Raw genomic sequence first — 18,994 nt, 5'->3', positions numbered from 1 at the left:
TGTTACTGACGGGCTCAGCTCCTGCAGGAGCTAAATGTTAACTTTCTGCCTGCCAACTCCACCACATGGGACAAAATTGCTCTTAGGAACAGCTGCTGCCTTGCTGCTGCTGATTCCAAAGAGACATCAGCATTTTGTCTGATGACTTAATCAACATGTCAGTCTCCCCAGACCTATTTCTGGATTCAAATATGGGTATGAAATTATGTTGTTTTTTTTAAAAACAGGTTAAAAGATGTAACTAGGATTAAGTTTCTTGAGTTGAAAAAATGCCTAACAAATCCAAACCCAAACCCTGTCCCTGATTTGTCTTGAACCCAAATTCCGAACCCCAGCCAGAACCTAATCAAGATCGGAACACGCCCTCCATGCCCTGTTTTTATTTTAATCCAAACCGTCCCAGGCAATGAGGTTTGTGTTCTGGAATGAAGAATGGTACACTGGTTCATGTGTTCTGAGAACTTGGCCCAGTTTCCTCAAAAGATTTATGGGCCTGACTTTTGTGTGTTTTGGGGAAGTTTTGCACATCTGTATGTGTTTTGTTCACTGTGTGTTGCATTTTTAATGTGAATACAAGGAGAACAAAACAGAAAATAACAGCAATACCAACCGAATCAACATCAGTTGGACAGCTACCTTTCCAAAGAAACATTGGGGTAACTTTTCAAAGTGGGGGCCTCAGAGCACCGGCTAGAGGGAGCTTGAATGCACATACTGCAGCTTTCTGTGTGCAGTTCTGTTAGTGCACCTCAGTTCTGTTCTGCAAGCCTTCTCTCTTCTAGTCTTGGACATTTCTTGAACAGACAGTGGTTGAATGTGGTTGAAGAAATCTGGACTAGGGATTAGGCTGGGTCAATCTGTTGTGAAGTTGCAATTCTGAAAAACATTGGTGCTCTGTCTAGCACCATGGCCAAAAAAACCTAGAATCGCTAGAAGGAGGTTGTGGGAATGATAAACAAACATGGTGCCTTGTCCCCAGCAGAAGCCCCAGAAGACTTAATTTCAATTCTTTAACTAGTCTGTTGGTTCCCTATCAGAACCAACAGAAAGCAGTTGAATTTTTCATCTGGCATTTTCCATGCCAGTACATAGGCTGAAGTTACTGAGAGGAAGATTGGCGAACAATAATGAATACATACATTGCTTATTTGTGTGCCGATCTCCGCTGCCTCTCTGACCTTTTCTCTATTATTCTTCTCAGTCTTGTGCATATTTTTACACCTGGAGGTTGCTCCCTGGTACGAAGTTTGCCACATTACACTGAACCCTGGGGACAACAAACATTTTTTCCAGGGAAAATAGTACCAAAGTGGGAATGCCAGTATGTGTGATCCCATCCCTTATTCCCAGACCATAGAGGCAGTAATGAGTTTCACCAGTGACTTTAGTGTCATTAACTCTAATGAGGTTTGGCAGAACTGAATTTTGATTTTCTGTAATTTCAATGGATAATATCAATGTTTATTTCTAAGCAATTTTTTTAGGTTTTTATATATTTATATTTTCACAGTTGCATGAGATTATGGGGGGGGGTTGTCAGACCATGATTATTTAATGATGCTGTGATTCAAAAAGTTAAAGCTTTATAACCATTAAAAGACAAATCGTAAGCATCATATGTCAAAATATACAAAGTAAATATCCATAAATCAGACTGGAAGGAGCATTTTTCTTATTTAGCCTTTCTGTAGGTTTTGATGAAAATATTTTGTTGTCAGTCTGTGTGTGGATGGTGAAATTGATGTGTACCGACATTTACTGATGAAAATCTAATACTTCCAAATCTAACTGTGGAGCACACAGAGTGAGGTGGGGCTCAATGGCACGAAGAGGCGATAGAGGCCCTGCCCTCAAGTAACGTATGTAAAGTAGACCAGATCTTCAGTGGCAAGGGAGGGTACTCAGCTCTTCCCAAGATCAGGCTCTCGGTACTGTATGCACTAACCTGGGCAACAGTAGAGTTTGGTGAGTATCCCAGCAGGTAAATTTGATTGGTTGGCACAGTGTGACTTCTGACTTGTGCTGCCACAGACCAAAGGAGAGCTAAGGATCTGCAATTCCTCCCTTTTCCACCCTCTAACAAGCACTTATGAGAACACTCAAATCTTCCAGCACACTCATGATTTACAAAGCTTTTATTTCTTTGAAAATGTGCAGTGTTCTTTTGGGGGAAGTTTGGCTCTGTTAGAAGGGTGGTCGCTATGAGACATAAGCAAGTTCAATTAATGTAATTTATTAGGAGTAGGTGTCAAATGAAATATGTATCATGGCTGAAGGCTGATTCAAGCACTAGAAAATCTTATGCTCTCCAGTTATGTGACTTACAGTTTTGGTTCTAAGTGGAACAGGGCAAAACATTTATTGCTAAATGTCTGTAGGAAAAAACTTAGAATATCAGGGTTGGAAGGGACCTCAGGAGGTATCTAATCCAACCCACTGCTCAAAGCAGGGCCAATCCCCAGACAGATTTTTGTCCCAGATCTCTAAATGGCCCCGTCAAGAATTGAACTCACAAGCCTGGGTTTAGCAGGCCAATGCTCCAACCACTGAACTATCCCTCCTGCTTGTTTCAAAGGTCACATAACTTATGCAAAATTGCACCAAGGTAGCTTTTGTTTGACGTGTATGTAAGAGAGGCAGCATTGTCTAGTGAACTGAGCAGGGCTTGGGAGCCAAGAACTCCTGGCTTCTGTTCGGTTGTGAATAGGATTTGGGGGATTTCCAGGAAACGGGTTATCCAGAATGATTCTTGCAAATTGTTGGAAAGGGAAGGAAAGTAGGGGAAAACTGTGGGTAGGAGGAAGGGAACGTAGCTGCCAAACACCTCTAATACTGAAAATATCCAATACCTGGTAAAGTGTGAAGGGTTAGCTAGGAGATACTGGGACATGATGCTGATCAGTCTGGCTGGAGCAGAGGAGGGAGTTTTTACAATGCACATCACTGAATTTAAATGACTCTTTTGCTGGAGGTGTTCTGATAAATGTTGCATGGACCCAGTTCAAGGTGTCAAAGTGTCGACAAAATCAAATTTTCATCACAACCTCTGGTTTCTGCAGTACTAGCTGGTGCTGTACACTTTAATGCATCCAATTAATTCACTTGATTAATTTGCTAGTAACTACCTGCCATGAAAAAAAAGATTCCATTAATATTATTCACCGCTGCCTTTGGGGCGGTAATTAGGTTAAGTAATGTGTTTAATTTCCAATGCTTTTTAAAATAAAATAAAATGTTAAGAGAATGCACCATAAAATTAGATTTTTGTAAGCCCCTTATCTTCAGCTCCCAAGACACCATTTATCCCTATATCCAGCTGCATAAGTCAACATGCAACCAAAATGAAGGGGTGGATTCTAACTGGATGTAACTCTTTATTTACTAGGTTGGCTTCTAATCTTGCTCACTCCCTTCTTATATTACTGTAATTCCATTGCATTCAGTAGAGTTGCTCCTAATCTACCCCATTCTTACTGAGATAAGAATCAGACCCGTTACATTTATCCTAAATATCTTGATACATGGGTTGTTCTGTGTGTCCCAGAATAGAAAACAATCGGAGACAATCTGCCATGCTTACTCACCTAAATAATCGCTTACTCTGGAAATAGCCCCAGTGAAATCAACATCAGTTCAGCAAATGATTCCTAATCCTGAATTTCACAGCCTTTAATTAGTCCACACTAGTATTCAAAACCACCAAAATATGTGGTACTTCAGTAGCATATTGATTGTCACCAAGAAAAGTTCTGAGGTCTCCGCTGAATTGACGGCTGGCTGATATAAAGTTAATATCCAGTTACTATATTGTATTGTTGAATAAAAGCAACTATACGTTAGGGAGAATGGGTACAGATTACATAAGGGAAAATGAGTTAAATCATTGTGAGCCATCTGTGTACACTAGCAGTCTGCACTTATCCTCAGACAAACATATTTCTCCAACTTTCTGACATTTTCACCACAGTATACTGTGGATGTAAGTGCCTGCTAAATAATAACTATTGTATTCATCCTGGAGGTGGGCGCTTCATTTTTACTCTGATGTTGTGAGGGAAAAAATCTGCGAAGGAAACAAGAAATTAGATAAACTAGTGAGACTGCTGCCTCTCCTGACCCTGCACCCATTGCTCACTCGTGCGCTATATACTGCCTTTGACACGGTGCAGAGCCTCTCTGTATCTTACAAAGAAGACTCGACAAACATTGCCAACTCTTTGAGCTGATGACACTGGCTCTTTGTTTACAATACAGTTTGTGGTGTTTGGAACAGGAATTAGGCGATTGTTGTTTCTTGGACAGTGGCTGTTTCTAGATGCATCAAAGGAAGGTATAAAACCCTCCTAACAGATAATTATTCAGCAACCTGCCCTTGGAGGGAGGTTTCCTCCAGCCACAGGCAATTGTAGTTGGTTTGTGGCCTAAAGCATGAGGGTTCTTCTGTGTTATCATCATCCAAGAGAAAACATTTTGAAGTTCTCTGCCTCAGTAATGGCCTGTGCCAATGGATACCACATTTTACACTGGTGCGTGCAAGAATATTCTCTTCTATCAGTTTTACAGGTTACCTGTTAATTTCACTTAGGCCGAAATTCTCACTTACCCTAACGCCACTTCACACACCTCTGATACCATAAAGGAGTGTTCAAGTGGGTATAAATGTAAGAGTTTGCCTGCGCTTGGAGATTTACTGAAATAGCTATTCTGGAATAATTAGTGATTTGGGTATAAGCCCCATTTGGACACATTTATTCCAGAATGAGAGTGCTTTTTTCCAGTTTAGCTTAATCCCTTTTAAAATCCCTTTAGACTGTGTTTGGAAGGGACTTAGCATAATGAGTGTCTGTCCCTTTGTTCTTGTATTATGAGAAAGAATGGATAAAGTGATGAAATGACTGTCTCAATCCCATTCTTTATTTTATGTACCTCCACCCTGTCCATCTCTTCTTTGTCTCCATTCTGAAGAATGCTAGTCTGTTAAATCTCTCCTCATGCCACATCTCTCTGTTGTCATTTTCCTCACCCTTCTCTGGACCAGGGTGAAACACTCAAACGCTATGATTGTTAGCATGGTATAAAAGTCCAGCTGGCTGGTGGATAGACTGGAAGAAGGTAGCAGAATCGTCCCATCTGACAGCTGCAGAAAACAATGGTTTCAAATAAAAACAAAAGCATTAACAAAAGATGCACATAAATATGTATAGTTGTGCAGAGTGTCTGTACGTCAGCGAAAAGAATTGAATCAAGACTGAACAAACATATTTCATGCCAGACCTTCCTAAACTTCCAGCAGCTCTTTTCCTGAAGCCTGTCAGAATGGCTATGTGATTTATGCCACTGTAATGCTGATTCATCATTACTGTATAAGTGATAAAAGGCATCTAGGTGCCATCACAAATATCTAGTTTGTTCTGATGCCTATATATCTCTTTATATATTGCTTTCAGTCCAGCCCAGCTAGTTAGTTCCAGTATAGCGTACCGTTCAGTATCAAAGACAGTAACATTACCATAGACGTAGTTTGCACAGGTAAAAATATAGGGACCACTGTGCTAAGAAAGACCATGTCAGTTGCAAGATCAGATTAATAGATTTTAATGCCAGGAGGGACCATTGTAATCATCTCGTCTGGCCCCCTGCAGGACACAGGCCAAAGAGTTTCACCCCGGCCCAATAACTTGCAGTTCTAGATAAGAATCATGCCCCTTCCCTTTCCGTATATTCACTGTCAGTGTTCAGATTTTAATAAATACTGAAGGATAGGCACTCTTTTTAGTTTGTCTGTTTTTCTGAGAGCAGCCAAGACAACTTGTTGACGCTCTGAACGCGTTTTGAGGCTGCTGCATTTCCTCGAGCAGCATCATGCTTTTTCTTTAGCAGATATACCCCCCCCCCCTTTTTGCTTTTGCTGAGCAGGTTAGCCCATCACTTCCTGGTTGTTAGTTTTAGCTTTCGCATCATTATGAGCATTACAGTGTCCTCCTGAGACATTACAAGTGCCTTAAGTTTGCATTGCAAATGGCTCCAGATTAGTTAAATCAGGTGCTAAGATGTATAGATTTTAAAGTTCCTGGGAAGTAAAGAATTGTAGCTTGATCCAGAACATGTTGACAGACAGAAGCAAGAACTGGTTCATGCAGTAAATGTTTCCATAACTTTACTCTTAGGTTTCTTTTCTCTTCCCTTCAACTTCTCTTAGTCAGTGCTTATGAAATGGAAGGAGAATGCAGGAATTGCTACTAAAAATACATTAGATGAGCAATTAAGATATCAAAATCTATCGACTTTTTTATCCATAGTGTCTTCCAGGGGAAGAGCTATAAAGTAAAGCAGGTTTATCACTTTCAGTCTGGTCAGAGTAATGGTCCCTGGCGGAAGCCAAGGGTGATTCCTGAAGCTGGTTTCTGTTGAACTTCCCTGCAAATGGAGGTAGTTTGAAGGTCTGCAGAGAAATGTTGTTTGTGGCAGGGCAGGAGACCAGTTAAACTAAAAGAGTAAAGGATGCGCCTTGCTCCTTTCCTTGTAACGTCATCGTCTCCTGCCTTTTTGTGCCATTTTGTCTTTCAGATCATTATCTTACACCTAAATATGATTGGAACTATCATTTAGCAATTGGGTTGTTTCTGTAGTCATGTTCCAGCATAATTTTGGGTCTCAGAGAAGCAGAGCATTGCACCTGAGATCGGAAAATGTGGCATTACCCAAAAACAGCCAGCGTGTGCTTGTGATTAGAGATTCATTTATTTGATCTAGTGTTTTACAGGTATGTTATTTTCTTCTTTTCTTTCTTACTGTGATATAAAGATTGAATCATGTTTTAAAATGAAATATGAATCCTGCTGAACTGTAAACATGACTAATGTGCCTCCTGACATTATTATGAACTGATAATTCCACAGACCTTTGTCTTAGTGCTTCTGGCATGTAATGTAATGACTGGAGCTGATAAGCCTCAAGTAAGTTTTACTGATTGGCACTGAATTAATATAAAGGCCTGAACCTGATTTGGGCATTACTTTTTTCTCTTTCTTGGTAAATGTGGTAATGTTAGACTCAGCGTTGGTTCTCAGCTCCTCAAAACTACACTTCAGATCTTTGGATTAAATTGGTTTACTCCACTATATTAGTGGGTCAGAGATCTGCTGGAGAGGAAGGAGCCATTTGCTGACTATACTTTGTTCAGTAAAGATTTTAAATACGTTACTACTATCTGATATCATCTAACCTGGACTGTGCTCACAGATCTTTGAAGTTGGATCAGGCCTTTGGAGAAACTATTCTCAAACGTTATTTGTATTTATATTATCCAAAGTAGTTCTTTATACATTGCTATAGGACCATAGAAATGTAGGTCTGGAAGGGACCTTGAGAAGTCATCTAGTCCAGCCCCCTGCACTGACACAGGGCCAAGTAAAGCTAGGCTATCAGACACAGGTATTTGTATAATTTGTTCTTAAAAACCTCCAATGACGGGGATTCTATAACCTCCCTTGAATGCACATTCCAAAGTTTAACTACTCTTAGAGTTGGAAAATCTTCCCTTAGCTAACCTAAATCTCTCCCTTAAGCCTAGTACTTCCTGTCCTACCTTCATTGGACGTGGAGACCAATTCATCACTGTCCCCTTCATAAGAGCCCTGAACATATTTGAAGACTGTTATCAGGTCTCCTCTCAGTCTTCTTTTCTCAAGACTAAACTTGCCAAATTTTTTTAACCTTTCCTCATAGGTCAAGTTTTCTAATCTTTCATGTTTGTTGCTCTTCTCTGGACTGTCTCCAGTTTATCCACATCTTTCCTAAACTGTGGTGCCCAAAACATGACTCTGTACTTCAATACAGGCCTCACCAGTGCTGAATAGATTGGAACAATTAACTCTTGTGTCTTAGATACCACACTCTTGTCAATAGACTACAGAATATTAGCCTTTTTTGCAACTGCATCCTACACTGTTGGCTCATAGAATCATAGAATATCAGGGTTGGAAGGGACCTCAAGAGGTCACCTTGTCCAACCCCCTGCTCAAAGCAGGACCAACCCCAACTAAATCATCCCAGCCAGGGCTTTGTCAAGTCGGGCCTTAAAAACCTTTAAGGAAGGAGATTCCACCACCTTCCTAGGTATCCCATTCCAGTGCTTCACCACTCTCTTAGTGAATAAGTTTTTCCTAATATCCAACCTAAACCTCCCCCACTGCAACTTGAGACCATTGCTCCTTGTTCTGTCATCTGGTACCACTGAGAACAGTCTAGATCCATCCTCTTTGGAGCCCCCTTTCAGGTAGTTGAAAGCAGCTATCAAATCCCGCCTTATTCTTCTCTTCTGCAGACTAAACAATCCCAGTTCCCTCAGCCATATTCAATTTGTGATCCATTATAACTCCCAGATCCTTTTCTGCAGCACTACTGTCTAACCAGTTTTTTCCCTATTTTGTAGTTGTGCAGTTGTTTGTTTTTTCCTTTTTAAGTGCAGTACTTTGTTCTGGTCTTTATTGAATTACATCTTTTTGGTTTTGGACCAATTCTCCAATTTGTCAAGGTGAAATTCAGTGAAGATAGTAACTAATGATCATTGAAGCAACAGGGTTGCACTGAACATGATGTGATCCAGTGTTGCCAATTCTCACAATTATATTACGAATTTCACAATATTTTGTGCTTTTCTTGTAGTTCCAGCTCCTGGAGTTATGTAATTATGTTACAGCTTATTTTACAGCTTAGTTTTCTTTAATGAAATTTTCTAGCCATCTTAGTTGTGGAGAAAGCATGAAAACGCTATGACACCAGAAAACAAATAAAAATAAACCCAAAATAGCTATTTTTAAACACATTGTTAATCTTTAAGCAAATCTCATGATATTATGGGGCTGACTTGTGAATTTTTTTTAACCCTTGGAGTTGGCCAGAATGTTGTTCTGGAAATTGTGGTGGAAGCTTCCCGTCTTGTTTCAGGGAAGAGAATGAGATCCAGGAATTCTAGAGTAAGAGACTATGGATACATCTACACTTGGAGCTGGGGTGTGTGATTCCCAACCGGCATCAACATACTTGCACTAGCTCTCTTCAAGCTAGCATGGGCATAGTCTCACTGTCCAAAGGGCAAACCCATCTGGACCCTAAGGGTACATACTTGGGCAGCTAACCAGTGCCGCTGCTCACTTCTGCTTGTGCTACCCCAGCTACACAACTATTTTTAGCATGCTACGTTGATGAGAGCTACAATGAGCATGTCTATGCTAGCTAGGAATCCCATCCCTAGCTTCAAGAGTAGACGTTACCTGAGAGTCTAGAGTAAGAAACTCCTGGGCTGTGTTCTTGACTCTGCCAAGAGTCTCTGACTTTATACTCTCTGCTCTCTGACTTTATACATATTGCTAAATCTTTGTTTATCCCTCTGTAAAACGGGTATCTTAGTGTTATAAGACTTAATGTTTGGAAGACCTGGGATGAAAGGTGTAAATACTTGCAGTGAGGAAGTCTAGCTATATTCCACTGTGATAATGTCTGTAGATTTATTCAAAGGATGTAATTAATGTATCCATGATATAGTATGGTGGGAAAGTTAAAACTATTGGCAAGGAAACTGGTTCAGCTAAAGTAAGAACTTGTCTGAACCTTAGTCCAATTTCACATTGATCCAGAACTGAATCTGTTTTGTGATTGAAAAAAATCCAGTTAGCTTTTCTCTGCTTTGCTTTGCTTTGCTTTGCTTTCCCTTCCACCTCTCCAATTCCTAGTTCTGGCCAAGTCTGGTATGTGATTACCAACATACTGCAAAAAGTACTGCTGCTGTCAAGCCTGACATGAAGTCGGAAGTGCTGAGTATCTCAAGAGATGCTTTTGGGGTGAGATTCCTAACCCAGTTTTGCAGATTGAAGAGATGTAATTATCTCAGGCTAAGCATATGGAACCAGATCTTCAGAGAGTGTAAATCAGCTGAGAATCTGGTCCAGGAGCTTCTGGGGTACATCTGAACCTCTTAAAGTTTGCCCACCGCATGACAGCTCCCCTTGGATATTGTTTCTGATTGAGAGACAAAGGCCGCCTCTCTGTGTAGCAGATGTGGCAGTTGGTGAGGGAGCTGTGGTGCTGCGCAGCACTCTCACAGTTGACCTCATGGGTGTTTGGACTTGAGCAGAGACCACACTGTGTTGCCCACTTTCATGACACAGAAAAATTCTGAGTCAGGTCTTTGGCAGACACCTCACTGCGGGTGTGATTGGAAACTGAACACAAATGTATTTGTTCGGTTTGCTGAAATCCCTTTGCAGAAGTATTGCCAAATAAATTGGAGTTAGAAAAAAAGTTCATTTAAAAAAATTAGCATTTTATTTATTTTTTTAATATTAAGATGTGGGCTGGTTCAGACCCCAAAGCACTGAGCTGTTTGTAATCAGCTGAACATGAGCTGTGCAGGGGTTAAAGAAACAGAGGCTGTTCAGCAAAGAATGAAAAGCATAAATTTCCTGCAGGGAGAAATAACGCTCAAGCACCTGTGATGGTGGCGATCTTGACTGAAACAGCAGGGATGTAGTGGGGGACCTCCTGAGCTAAAAGCACAAACTTCTACAGCTTGAGTTAAGGAGCTGTGGCTCCCACAGCGGCAGCTCTGTTAACTTACATCCTCTGCAGAGAGGGGGGGCCGATGACACACACCCAGCAGTGGGTTACACATCTACAATCTGAGCACAGCTATTTTAGAATAAAATAAACTTTAACAGGAAGTGGGATCTGCTTCAGAAATGCTGTGTTCTGCATCAGAGATTCATAGAAGGGACCCGTGTGATCATCTGGTCCAACCACCAGCAGAACACAGGCCATAGGATTTCCCTGAGTAACCTCCCAGTGGGGGGAATTATTTTTCCCTACAAAACGTTTTTTTTGAGGGCCATAAGATGCGGTTGAATGTAGAGCATACAATATGTTATTTCCTGTTGTACAAGAAGATTGTCGTTTTAGTAACATGCGTTTTTTAAAGGAGTTCTTTAATGTGACTTCTAAAATCTCAGGAATCTAAACCTTGCAAAAGAATGTTGCTCACAGTAAGATGACACTGTTATGGATTACATCAAATGACCTGGCATTAGGTTCGTTGGTAACAACAATCAGATTCCTTAGAGACAAGTAATCAATTATACGGGCCAAATCTCACCTCAGCGACATAGATGCACTGCCTGTTAATATCACATTTGGAGACACCTCTCCAAAACTGCAGTGACTCAGAAGCCCAGCGTGACTCTCCTTTGGAGGTGGGTGGAAGTGAAATGGTGGATAGACTGTGTGCTGGCCCTCTGCAGTGCTGAACGATGATGAACAAAGGGCTACTGAGCATGGAACGCTTCTGCCTCAAAGGGCCAGTCTAGACTAGGAATAAAAAGTGTTTCTTTTTTTTAAGTGTTGCCTAACACATTTTAATTAACTCCTTTTTAAATAGCACTTAGAACTTAATGTAGTGATTCACACACCACCTTGCACTACTAAAAATGTGTCGCATTGACCTGGATCAGCTAACACTCGTTTAATGGGGTCAAATCAGGTCTAGACTAGGTACGCAGAGGTGGTTAAAATATATTAGCATGTTTCCTAGCACATTTTTTTACAAAACTTTATTTCCTTAGTCTAGTCAGGGCCAAAGGGGGAAAAAAAACTGAGAGAGAACAGTACTAAAGAAATAAAATAAAAGTAATTAAACCCAGAAAATCACTTTCACACATTGATGTCAGTTACCCATTTTATAACTGCATAGTCAGAGAAATTTCATGTTGGCATCCTTATGCTGGTTCACTAAATTCATTTCGTTTTCCTGTAGACTTCCTAATTTTCTTGTGACTTTGCCTGCATTACCTTACATTTCGGTGTATTTGCAAATTTCAATACGCTCATTATCCAGGTCATTTAAAATATTAAATTATACTGGTCCCAGTATTGCCTTTGAAAATGTTAAGATTCAGCTTCATTTCCCAGACACCATTTTATTCAGTAACATAATTTGCTTTTTCTAGCTTTAATTCACTTTTGAATTAAAAGGATATATCTAGATAAAAGCATTTTCTTGCCAATTTGAGCTCCCTTATTAATAATATGTCATATCTTGATCAGTGATTAATATGTAGGGAATTAGTCACTGTCTTAACTATCTTAATGTTTGAGCAAAGAGAGGAATTTGTTTTTGTAAATGAGCACATAATTCTGAACAAAATTGATTTAGCTGATCTGATCAATGGTTGGTGAAATGGACATCTTGAATTTATTCTGATTTCTTAGAATCTGGTTTTAGCATGTACTTGTAAGGAAGAATTAATGAGGGAGAGAGCATTGGGAACATACAGATTGGTAGAAGAATAATCTGAGATGACAAAAGGAATCTAAGATTTAAAGCCACCTCTCCATGCTCTGTCCAGAGTGAAACCCACAATAACACTACGTGTGCTTGGTTTCTCTGTTTGTTACAAACTTGAAATTCAGCTCGGGTTCAGCTCCTGAAAGATTCTTGAGCATACTGAGCAAGCCTAGGCTGACGTAGGAGTTTGAATAAGAACATAAGAACGGCCCTACCGGGTCAGACCAAAGGTCCGTCTAGCCCAGTATCCTGTCTACCGACAGTGGCCAATGCCAGGTGCCCCAAAAATAATGAACAGAGCAGGTAGTCATCAAGTGATCCATCCCGTTGCCCATTCCCAGCTTCTGGCAAACAGGCTAAGAACACCATCCCTGCCCAACCTGGCTAATAGCCATGGATTTATATGATATTTTCTGTCTTATTATCTATCCCTTTCTTAATGATTCCCAACATTCTGTTCACTTTTTTCACTGCCGCTGCACATTGAGTGGATGTTTTCAGAGAACTATCCACAATGACTCCAAGATCTCTTTCTTGAGTGTTAACAGTTAATTTAGACCCCCATTATTTTGTATGTATAGTTGGGATTATGGTTTCCAGTGTGAATTACTTTGCATTTATTAATATTTAATTTCATCTGACATTTTATTGCCCAGTCACCTAATTTTGAGAGATCCTTTTGTAGCTCTTCACGATGTGCCTGGGACTTAGCTATCTTTAGAAGTTTTGTATCATCTGCAAATTTTGCCACCTCACTGTTTACCCCTTTTTCCAGATTGTTTATGAATAAGTTGAGTAGGACTGGGCCCAGCACAGATCCCTGGGGGACTCCACTATTTACCTCTCTCCATTCTGAAAACTGACCATTTATTCCTACTCTTTGTTTCCTGTATTTTAACTAGTTACCAGTCCATGAGAGAACCTCCCTTCTTATCCCATGACATCAGAATGAATGGATAATTAATAGCCTTTGATGGTTTTTAGCCTTTCATGAAGCCATATGAAACCCCAAACCCCAAATTCAAAGTGAATCTTTGAAGAATGGAGGGTGGTTGAGAGGAGACAAAGCTAGAAGGCATCAAAATTCAAGGGCATGTTCACATGTAAAGTAGAACCCTCTGAGTTCGGCACTGCTCTTTCCTCAGTTCAATGTATATAACACAGCCCATACTGTGGCTCTGCAGCCATCTGATCTAGGGGATTAGCTTGCTGGTGCTAACTGTTCTTTTGTATGCAAGACCCCAGAGGTTCTCAAACCGTTGTCCATGGGCCACTGTGGTCTGTGAAGGGCTGGTTGCTCACATGGTGCTGGCTCCTGTTCCTAGTTTCCATCTGTTAGATTGTATTAAAAGATGCTAAAATAGATTAAATGCTTTCCTAATGTCAGTTTTCCACATAAGCAATTACAGTTACCACAGGGCTAATTTTCAATGAACACCAGAGCTGGTGGTCCACGCAGTTAGGTGTCTGTGAGAGAAGCGCTCTTATAAGATGTACTCCCTACTGTGGAACAATCTGAGCACCCCTGTGCTAGGCTCTGGAACAATCGACACTGATGAAAAAGTTCCTGGAATAGAGAGGCTGCTCAGCTCTGTGATGATGTAGCTGTCTTCATATTGCAGCCTGCAGCAGTTAGGAGACTAGGATGGCTCCTTTCTCACTTCCTCTCTGCTTCTCTCTGACACTTTGCCCAGGTCTGTTGACCTTCTGCTGCATTATATGATAAAATTCAATCAGGACAAATGCAAAGTACTCCACTTAGGAAGGAACAATCAGTTGCACACACACAAAATGGGAAATGACAGCCTAGGAGGGAGCACTGCGGAAAGGGATCTGGGCATCATAGTGGATCACAAGCAAAATGTGAATCAACAGTGTAACACTATGGCAAAAAAAGCAAACGTCATTCTTGGATGTAATAGAAGGAACATTGTAAGCAAGGCATGAGAAGTAATTCTTCTGCTCTACTCCACACTGATTAGGCCTCAGCTGGAATATTGTGTCCAGTTCTGGGCACCACATTTCAGGAAAGATGTGGAGAAAGTCCAGAGAAGAGAAACACAAATGATTAAAAGTCTAGAAAATATGACCTGTGAGGGAAGAGTGAAAAAAACTGGGTTGGTTTAGTCTGGAGAAGAGAAGACTGAGAGGGGACATGATGACAGTTTTCAAGTACATGAAAGATTGTTACAAGGAGGAGGGAGAAAACTTGTTCTTCTTAACCTCTGAGGCTAGGACAAGAAGCAATGGGCTTAAATTGCAGCAAGGGAGGTCTAGGCTGGACGTTAGGAAAAACTTCCTAACTGTCAGGGTGGTTAAGCACTGGAATAAATTGCCTGGGGAGGTTGTGAAATTTCCATCATTGGAGATTTTTAAGAGCAGGTTAGACAAACACCTGTCAGAGATGCTCTTAATAATACTGAGCCCTGCTATGAGTGCCAAGGACTGGACTAGATGACCTCTTGGGGTCCCTTCCAGTCCTACAGTTCTTTGATTATACACAAATTGCTCTCATGTGAGTGAAAAGCTGTGTTCTTGCTACTGATGGTTAGGCGGGATGTCCAGATACAAACAGAAAGACAGTGGATATTTACGTGTTCTCACCCCTATAAGTAACCAGTTTTCTGCTTCTGTTTCAGCCTTGAACAACTTCTGCAGGCAGGGAGTGAATATTTCATTCAAAAGATATTTCACCAACGTGAGCAAAGCAGAGTGTGAGTCCGCTGACCACTCACTGGGAATTTGTTGGTATGTCCCAGAATACAGTTCTGTCCAAGGGCAGGATTCAAGACCAGCTTGTGAGTTGGAGTCCGCTCACCCCCATGTGAGTGAGTACTGCTGAAAGCAGAACTCCCGCTGCAGAACATTGCCCGTTCTGCTGCTCCCGTGGAAAGACGAGGCCACTGCTTCACTGAGATTCCACTGCAGGCCTGGGCCCCACAGGACCTCTCCAATCTGACTGACCCTCTGGCTGGGGAGGGGAAGTGGAATCCTGAAGGGAGGTTCTGCTCCCAGAAGCTGCTCTCGGAGTGGGTTTCATGACTGTGATGTATAGGCTTTGGCGAGTTAGGAAAATGTGATATCTGAGGGGCAGCACCTTCCCACCTGTCTCCATGTGGATGGTGTGATCTCCCTAGGGACTGTTTTACACATATACACACACACATGGGAGGCAAGTTTGTAGAAATTTTGGTGGTGCCCAGAACCCACCCCCCCAGCTCCTCCCCCTCCAACTCCGCCTCCACCTGCCTAAGGCTCTGAGCGGGGTTTCAAGGAGGAGATCTGGGGTGCAGGTCCTGGGTTGGGGATTAGGGTGCAGGAAGGGTGCAGGCTTTGGGAAGGAGTTTGGGTGCTGGGTGCAGGCTCCTGGCTGGGGCACAGGGTGAGTGTGCAGGAGGGAGTGAGGGCTCCAGGCTTTGGGATGGAGTTTGGGTGCAGGCTCTGGGCTGGTGGTGGGGGTGTAGGAATGGGTGACGGGTGCAGGCTCTGGGATGGTGATGGGGGTGTAGGAAGGGGTGAGGGGTGTGCTGCAGTGCATCTGGAGGGAGTTTGGGTTCTGGGTTGCAGTGCTCTAGGGCTAGGCAGGGGGAGTGGTGTGCAGGAGGGGACTAGGGGTGCAGCGCTTATGGGATGAGTTTGGGTGCAGGCTCGGCTGGGGCGTGGAGGTGTGAGCGTAAGGGGAGGTGGATGCACGCTGGGCAGAGGATCAGGAATGCAGGGGAATGAGGGTTGGGGCTGAGGATGAGGGGTTCGTGCTGCGGGGGGTGCTCAGAGCTGGGGCAGAGGCTCAGGGCGCAGGAGGATGAGGGCTCAGAGCTGGGGCAGAGGTTCGGTGCGGGGGGATGAGGGCTCTGACTGGGGATGAGGATCAGGATGCAGAGGGATGAGGGCTCTGGCTGGGGATGAGGATTAGGGTGCAGGGGGATGAGGGCTCTGGCTGGAGATGAGGATTAGGGTGCAGAGGGATGAGGGCTCTGGCTGGGGATGAGGATTAGGGTGCAGAGGGATGAGGGCTCTGACTGGGGATGAGGATTAGGGTGCAGAGGGATGAGGGCTCTGGCTGGGGATGAGGATTAGGGTACAGGGGGCTGAGAGTTGGGGCTGAGGGTGAGGGTTTGGGGCGCTGGAGAGGCTCAGGGCTAGGGCAGCGTAAGGGCAGCCTGCCTTGCCATTAGCGAATGGCAGGCGCTAGGACCCTGGGGCAGCAGACAGCAGTTCTGCCGGGAGCCGTTCTCTGGCAGCGCCAAGAGCAGGCAGGGATGCAGCAGAGGGGGGACGCAGGGGGAGGGGTGGAAGGCGGAGGCCGGGACTCGCTCCAGGCAGGGACGCGGAGGGGCGGGGCGGTGGGAGGAGACCCGTGGGGGCCGGGGCCTGATCCAGGCAGGGCCAGGGGAGAGACCCAGCTCCAAATATTGCTGGAGCAGGGCACCCGGCCCTGAATATTCCTGGAGCCTGGGCACCTTGAGCCCGTATAACCCGCCGCCTATGCACACACACACATGCGCGCACACACCCCATCACTTAGCATTTTTAACAACCCGGAGTGAAAAGTCACATTTCCAACCTCATGAAAACTTGGCCTCACTTTGGTTCCATAAAATGGGGATGCATAAATGATAAAAAGACAGAGGAGCAGGATGCTTTCCTGAAATGACCCTGGCTATAAAAAATGGAAACAGTTTTGAATACAAAGTGGGATAGATAAATGATCAAGTAATGTCATGTACTTAAGTCATAGAGGACGTTGTGCTCATTATCATTTATTTCAGAGATACTTACAATGATGAGAGTGGTTCCCACCTCCTCGCTCTCATTCACAGTGCATGAACAGACAGCAGATGGAGGAATACTTGTTGAAACTTGTGTTTTGTAACTTGCACGCAATCCATAGCCTTTTTTCTTGTCTATATTCAAATAGACAGTGCATAACCCAGAGCCATTAAAGTGATTCATAATGAGTTTTATAGAACTCTATATGCAATTATAAACCTGAAAACAATTTTTAGGAAACATCCAGTACATTTAAAATAAGGAAAAAACAATAGATAACAGAACCAATTTTATGCACAATTAATCATGGAGGCCGGGGCAGTAGACAATACAGTACATGAAGCTACTGATTCTATAAATATGCCAGTCACACTCAGAAGCACCAGAAAGCGAATTAACAAAGCATAAAGCCCCAATGTTCAGCTGGCTCCATTATGACCTTTAAATCTCTGTGTACAAGTGGTTGTAGGTAGAATTAGCCCATTTGTATTACGCTTCCCAATTTGTGCACTCATGTACTTGTTTGCACTCCCAGTAAATGTGGGGACAATGGTTTGTGGGTGCAGTGTTTTGTGTGCAAATTTAGGCTCACACTCCACAAGGATGCAGAGACTTGTACCAGGATATCCTACCACATGATTGAGGCCTTCCAGTCAGTTCTTACCCCAGTGTGTCAACTACAGTTAGATGTGCAGGGCCCAGAGTTCAGACCTGAGCAGCTGAGTTTTCCAGCTGTGCATTTATAACTCAGATACCCCTTTTAGTCACCTAATTACCAAGGTTAGCACCAAAATGCCTGGTAGGTTCCCAGATTTGAAAACTGGGTTTCCTCTCTTCTCCAGAAACTTCTTTGATTGGCACCTTTGCAGCATCACTAGCAAGCCCATTTTTTCAAAGTACTCCAGCAGAAATCATTTCAGTCCAGTATCTCAGGCCACATCTACACTACGGGATAATATCGAATTAGCTAAAATCGGTTTTATAAAACTGATATTATAAATTCGATTTCATGCGGCCACACTAGGCACAGTAATTCGGCGTTGTGCGTCCATGGTCCGCATTGGGTTCTTTCTATTTGAAGCCCGCGGGGAGTGCGGCCAACTGCTTTTATTACCTATGAATATTGGGGGCGCTCTGGGTTATAGACGGAGGGAATGAGATTCCCTGGTCACCGGTCCAGTAGATAGGACAGAACGCAGTGAACTTGTCTTCATCACAGCAACTGGGGCTGAGCTTCAATCAGCCCCCCCTTCCTGTGTAAAGAAAGAATTCTGTACTGCCTGGACTGTCAGACAGCAGCAGCTGTGCTCCTCTCCCTCACACGCTTTAATGTCCTGCCTGGATTAGATCTTATCGACCCGGGAGGCTGCCTCCCCCTCATTTTATGTCACTAATCAGTGTTTCTTATTCTCTGCGAATTCTTATTACTTCGATGACACAAATGGCAGGACACTGCCCGTTAGCCCAGGAAGGTGGGGAGAAGGGAAGGCAACAGTGGGTGTTGCAGGGCACCCTGTAATACTGACACCGGACACTGTGCTCTCTGATACACTGGTATCTAATACAACTTGCCCCTTATTCTAGGCAGGATGACTCTATTTTAGAAATTATAAGGGAGGGATTGACTCGGGAGTCAATCCAATTTTGCTTTTGTGTTGCCGCCCCGGTCGATTTCAGGCCAGGGCACTCATGATAGCAGCGACAGTACACGAGGAGGAGAGATAACGTCTTTTCATTGCCAGTTTACTCTGGCAGTAGACGGTACAGAACAACTGGTACCATCTCTGCTTGCAGCAAAGCAAGTGAATGCTCTGTGTGAAGCGCTGGAGTATCGCTCTCTGTCCGCGGCATCCAGTACACATATACAGTGCCGGAAAAAAAAAAGGC

At 43.1% G+C, this 18,994-nt stretch overlaps 1 protein-coding gene across 6 annotated transcripts in view; it reads left to right on the top strand.

The window, feature by feature from the left end:
* Positions 1–18,994, top strand: part of HTR2C (5-hydroxytryptamine receptor 2C) — a 431,888-nt gene that overhangs the window by 284,539 nt on the left and 128,355 nt on the right. The window lies entirely within an intron of this gene.

Source organism: Chelonoidis abingdonii, chromosome 8, assembly GCF_003597395.2.
Source record: "Chelonoidis abingdonii isolate Lonesome George chromosome 8, CheloAbing_2.0, whole genome shotgun sequence".
In the NCBI taxonomy this organism is placed as follows: Eukaryota; Metazoa; Chordata; order Testudines; family Testudinidae; genus Chelonoidis; species Chelonoidis abingdonii.
This window is presented reverse-complemented; position numbering and strand designations above follow the sequence as displayed.